Raw genomic sequence first — 6,546 nt, 5'->3', positions numbered from 1 at the left:
GGGATAAGTATGCAAGTCATGCTTGGAAACACACATAAAGGGGGTATACTAATCCAAAGGGAAGGGAAGACATAATAACATGCTAGTAATACATTTTAATTACAGATTTCGCAAGAGAACCACAAATAGAAGCAAACTAGAAGATAATGAACTGAAACAAGAATAAACACATTGATTGGAGACTTGAAGATTAATTAGGACATACCAGTAAGAGAGCAAGAGCAGGATGCAAAGACAAAGTGATAACGCAATATTAGCCTTGGCTTACAGCCGGCTAATAATAGGCAAGAGCAGAGAACAACAATAGAGCAAAAGAGCAAGAGAGAAAGAGCACAAGAGAATGTAGAATTGAGAGTATTTTGTGATGTGCGTCTGTGTTTTGCTAATGAAAGAGTAGAGTATTTATAGTTTTAGAAACGAGTAGAAAAAATAAGGTAAGAAGTAAAGTGTAGTATAATTATAGAAGTAAATACAATTAGAATCCCAATCAATGTAAGTACTCCCCTTCAATTGGGGAGTCCTAGTTCAAACGGCTACCATAGTGACAAATAAGGAAAGAGAACTAATTGAAAGACTAATTTCAATCATACAGAGAGTAGTAAAGAATAAGGCATGTGATTAGGACCAGGTACAGAACATATGAATTAAGGAAAATAAGAATCAATTGGCGACATGCTTGCATATAAAATAAGGCAGAGTATTATTCTGAAAAAGTAAGAGTGTTAAGGGGCAAGTAGCACAGTTAAAGGAAAATACACAAAATCAGTAAAGACTTTCTAAGGCAAGTAGCATAGTTAAAGGAAAATACACAGAATCAGTAAAGGGTTCTAAGGCAAGCATTATAGTTAAAGGAAAATACACAAAATTAGTAAAGAGTTCTAAGGCAAGTATCATAGTTAATACACAAAAGGATCAATACAAGTAACAAGTAACAAACCGTAGGAATCATCAAGCATTTAAATAGCAGTCATGTGATTAACAGGGAGAAGTACTCATAGAACAACAGGAATTAAAGGTCGGAACAATGAATCAACGCAGTAGTTGCAGAGACACATAGATGCATAGTCAAGTAGCAAAGAAACAAACCAAAATACCTACGGTTTCATCAATACTCGTTACAATAACATAAAATCAGGAGATAGTAGCTTAAACATAGTAGAGATGTTAAAAATTATAGGAAACCTTTCTGAAAACAGGGTCAAGAAACCCTAGTTTCAAATAGGAGACAAAGATGCTTAAAACTTGATTATTTGTAAAGATCGAGTAAAAAGGTTTAAAACATGAAGGAATGGGTCACAAATCGTTAAAATACATATGGGTTTTTAAGAGACTTGGGTCGAGGTTAAGGTTTCCTAAGAAAACAGAGGAAGTAGAGGTAACCTGGCCGTGAAACTCAGGAACCATGGTAATTAGAACACCATCGAGTCAAAACTCGCCGGAGAAAGGCCGGAAACAAACCAAGCGAAGCTTCAGTGACTGACTTGTATGGCGGAGGCTTCTGGGGTCTCAAGGATAGAGGGAATCAGCGAGATAGGGTTTCATGGCGGCTGGTGGTCGAAAGAGGTGAGGCTGGAGGTGGACGGAGAGATGGTGGAGGTCATCGGAGAAGAAGAACCAGAAGGTTCTAGAGAGAAGGGGGAGAGGAAGAGACGAAGTAGAGAGTGAGTCTGTCTCGAAGACTGAGGGGTCGAGGGGGGAGGGGTAGTTAGATTTAATTAAGGAAAATAGATCTGGGCCGTTGATCTTGCTTGATCAACGACTCAGATTAAATCAGGGTTGGGCCGTGTTATATTAGGGATTGGGCTGGGGTGAGTTTAATTGGGTATTGGGTCAATTAAATCTGATAGAGGTGTGGCCAAATTGGCTAAAATTGAAATAATAAAGGGTTATTTATTAAATAGCTAATTTTCCCCTTTTTTATTATTTTATAAAATGGTTAAAAAGATTTTAAAACAAATTAAAGGTACTGAACTTAATTAATAACGTATAAATATTAATCCAAAAATACTAAAAATGATTTTATAATTGTAAAATGTTGTTAATTGTAAAATAGGCTATAATTGCAATTATATGCAATTTGACTTAAAAAATTCCAAACAAATGTGTAAAAATATGCAAAAATTACCTTAATTATATCTTGGTGTAAATATGAGAATGAAAATAAATTATTCACCAAAATGCTAGTCTGGAAATAATTATTGAATTTTGTACTATTAAAATAGACAATAAATTGATTTTAAAATCTTTAAAAAATAAGGAAAAAATACCAAAACTCTTGGGCATGCTTATATATGCATGTACATGCTATTTGAGAATATTTTGAGTATATAAAAATATGTAAGGAAAAATTGGATATCAACAGTGCCCAACTCTTGCTGAACTGTCCTCCAGAAGCGTAAGGTAAACTGCGTACCTCGGTCCGAAATGATAGACACGGGCACACCATGAAGGCGAACAATCTCCCGGATATAGATCTCAGCTAACCTCTCAGAAGAATAGGAGATTGCCACAAGAATGAAATGCACTGACTTGGTCAGCCTATCAACAATGACCCATACTGCATCGAACTTCCTCCGAGTCTATGGGAGTCCAACAATGAAATCCATAGTGATCCGCTCCCACTTCCACTAGGTAAGCTCAATCCTCTGAAATGAACCACCGGGCCTCTGATGCTCGTACTTAACCTGTTGACAATTCAAACACCGAGCCACATATGCAACGATATCCTTCTTCATTCTCCGCCACCAATAATGCTACCGCAAATCCTGATACATCTTCGCGCTGCCCAGATGAATAGAGTACCGGGAGCTGCGGGCCTCCTTTAAAATCAACTCTCGGAGCCCGTCCACATTAGGCACACAAACTCGACCCTGCAATCTCAAAACTCCATCATCATCTAAGGTAACCTACTTGGCACCTCCGCGCTGCACCGTGTCCCTAAGGACACACAAATGGGGATCATCATACTGCCGATCACGGATACGCTCCAATAAAGAAGAACGAGCGACCCTGCAAGCCAACACACGACTAGGCTCATAAACATCCAAACTCACGAACTGATTGGCTAAAGCCAGAACATCCAATGCAAGCGGTCTCTCACCAACCGGAATGTAAGTAAGACTGCCCATACTGGCTGACTTCCTACTCACAGCATCGGCCACCACATTGGCCTTTCCCGGATGATATAAAATAGTGATATCATAATCTTTCAACAACTCCAACCACCTCCTCTGCCTCAAATTCAACTCCCTTTGCTTGAACAAATACTGAAGACTCTTGTGGTCCGTGAACACCCCACATGCCACGCCATACAGATAACGTCTCCAAATCTTCAATGCGTGAACAATGGCTGCCAACTCCAAATCATGAACCAAGATAGTTCTTCCCATGAATCTTCAACTGCCGCGAAGCATGGGCAATGACCTTGCCATCCTGCATCAACACTACACCAAGCCCAATACAAGATGCATCACAATAAACTGTATAAGGCCCTGAACCTGTGGGCAAAACCAACACCGGTGCCGTAGTCAGTGCTGTCTTGAGCTTCTGAAAGCTCGCCTCACACTCGTCCGACCATCTGAATTAGGCACCCTTCTGGGTCAACCTGGTCATCGGGGCTGCTATAGATGAAAACCCCTCCACGAACCGACGATAGTAGCCTGCCAATCCCAAGAAACTCCGAATCTCTGTAGCTGATGCTGGTCTAGGCCAGTTCTTGACTGCCTCAATCTTCTTCGGATCAACCTGAATACCCTCTGCTGATACAACATGACCCAGGAATGCAACTGAACTCAACCAGAACTCACACTTCGAGAACTTAGCATATAACCGACTATCCCTCAGAGTCTGAAGAACCACCCTGAGATGCTGCTCGTGCTCCTCCCGGATGCGGGAATATATCAAAATATCATCAATGAAGACTATCACGAACGAATCCAAATAAGGACTGAACACTCGGTTCATCAAATCCATAAAAGCTGCTGGGGCATTTGTCAACCCGAATAACATAACCAAGAACTCATAATGTCCGTATCGAGTGCGGAAAGCTGTCTTAGGGACATCGGATGCCCAAATCCTCAACTGATGGTGCCAGATCTCAAATCAATCTTTGAAAATACCTTGGCACCCTGAAGCTGATCAAACAAATCATCAATCCTCGACAATGGATACTTATTCTTGATTGTAACCTTGTTCAACTGCCGGTAATCAATGCACATTCTCATCGATCCATCCTTCTTCTTAACAAACAACATCGGTGCACCCCAAGGCGAAACACTGGATCTAATGAAACCCTTCTCAAGCAAGTCTTGCAACTGCTCCTTCAACTCCTTCAACTCAGGCGGGGCCATACGATACGACGGGATAGAAATGGGCTGAGTGCCCGGAGCCAAATCAATGCAAAAGTCAATATCCCTGCCGGGCGGCATACCCGGCAGGTCTGAAGGGAATACCTCCGGAAACTTGCGAACAACGGGCACATAGTCAATAGAAGGAACCTTAGCACTAGAATCACGAACATATGACAAATAGGCCAAACATCCCTTCTCGACCATACGTCGAGCCTTCACATAAGAGATAACACTACGGGTAGAATGACCAGGAGTCCCTTTCCACTCTAAACGAGGCAAACCCGGTAAAGCTAAGGTCACAGTCTTGGCATGACAGTCCAATATAGCGTGGTAAGGTGATAACCAGTCCATCCCCAATATAACATCGAAATCGACCATGTCCAGAAGCAATAAATCTAGTCGAGTCTTAAGACCCCCAATCACAACTACACAAGAGCGATGGACTCGATCCACCACAATAGAATCACCCACCGGTGTAGACACATAAACAGGGGCACTCAAAGAATCACTAGGCATGACCAGATACGGTGCAAAATAAGATGACACATAGGTGTACGTAGACCCTGGATCGAATAAAACTGAAGCACCTATGCCACAAACCAGAACAGTACCTGTGATAACTGCATCGGAAGCCTCAGCCTCGGGCCTGGCTGGAAGGACATAACATCGGGGATGGGCCCCACCACCCTGAACTACATCTCTAGGACGGCCTATTGCTGGTTGGCCTCCACCTCTAGTGGCCTGAGCTCCACCTCTAATACCTCTACCTCCACCTCTAGCACCTCTACCCCCACCTCTAGCTGGCTGGGCGGGCTGGACCCCTCAATGAACCTCCTCACTCTCTCTCTCAGTGGGAAGTATGATAAGAGCATGACGAGCCAAGTCGATAAATCTGATCTCGTACTGAGTAACAGTCATAGAACCCTGCTGGAGACGCTCAAACTACCTCCGATAGGCCTCTCTCTGAGTGATGGGGAGAAACTTCTCCAGAAATAGCTGCGTAAACTGCTCCCAAGTCAAGGCTGGCGATCCGGCTGGTCTAACTAAGTAATAATCTCTCCACCAAGTCTTGGCGGATCCAGACAAGCGAAAAGCTGCAAAATCGACCCCATTAGTCTCAACTATCCCCATGTTCCTGAGAACCTCATGACAACTGTCTAGAAAATCCTAGGGATCCTCAGTAGATGCACCGCTGAATGTAGTAGTGAAGAGCTTGGTGAAACTTATCCAACCTCCACAAAGCCTCCGAAGACGTAGCTGATCTACCGCCGGTCTGTGCTACTGCTCGGCTGAAGAAGGGGTACATGACCTCGCCATTCGCAAAAGGACAAGAGTAGAGGTTTCAATTTAGCATTGAGAGAACAAAATCACACGACAGGGAATAATAGAAGTAAAACTTTTCCTAACTTTGTATCCTCTGGAGGATAAATACAGATGTCTCCGTACCGATCCCTCAGACTCTACTAAGCTTGTCTGTGAACTGTGAGACCCGTGTAACCTAGAGCTCTGATACCAACTTGTCACGAACCGGATTTCCCACCCTCGGGAGTTGTGATGACGCCTACTAATGTGAGATAGGCAAGCCAATTATTTGAACAATTTACCTTTTTACCCATTTTATATTCTTTAACAATTACGAAGAAATAACATTTTAACAGCGGAATTTAACATAAGCGGAAGAAAAACAATAAGCTATCTGAACATGAATATCTAATACAACTGTTTGAGTCTCGACTACCCAGAACTGGTGTCGCAGTTTCACAGACGGTCTAAGAATACTACAAATAAAGGTCTGAAAGAAATAAATACAACATTGTCTCTGGAATTGCATGAAAGAAACAGGAATAGTAGATAGAAGGAGACGCCAAGGCCTGCGAACGCCTGCAGGACTACCTCGGGTCGCCTGATGAACAAGAATCAGCAATCCCACTGCGGTCCGAAGTCTACAACACTAGGGTCTGCACAAAAGAGTGCAGAGTGTAGTATCAGCACAACCGACCCCATGTGCTTGTAAGTGCCTAGCCTAACCTGGCGAAGTAGTGACGAGGCTTGGACCAGACTACCAAATAAACCTGTGCAATTTAACTATATACAGCGGAAAAGAAGTACAGAAAGAAATAGTCATATACAGTCAAGTATGGGAGGGGGAAGGCATGCTGCGGGGAAACATCGAATAGTAATAGAAGAGCAACAAATA

Source organism: Nicotiana attenuata, unplaced genomic scaffold (genome assembly GCF_001879085.1).
Source record: "Nicotiana attenuata strain UT unplaced genomic scaffold, NIATTr2, whole genome shotgun sequence".
Classification (NCBI taxonomy): Eukaryota; Viridiplantae; Streptophyta; class Magnoliopsida; order Solanales; family Solanaceae; genus Nicotiana; species Nicotiana attenuata.
The sequence above is the reverse complement of the archived record's forward strand: the minus strand, read 5'-3'. Positions refer to the sequence as shown.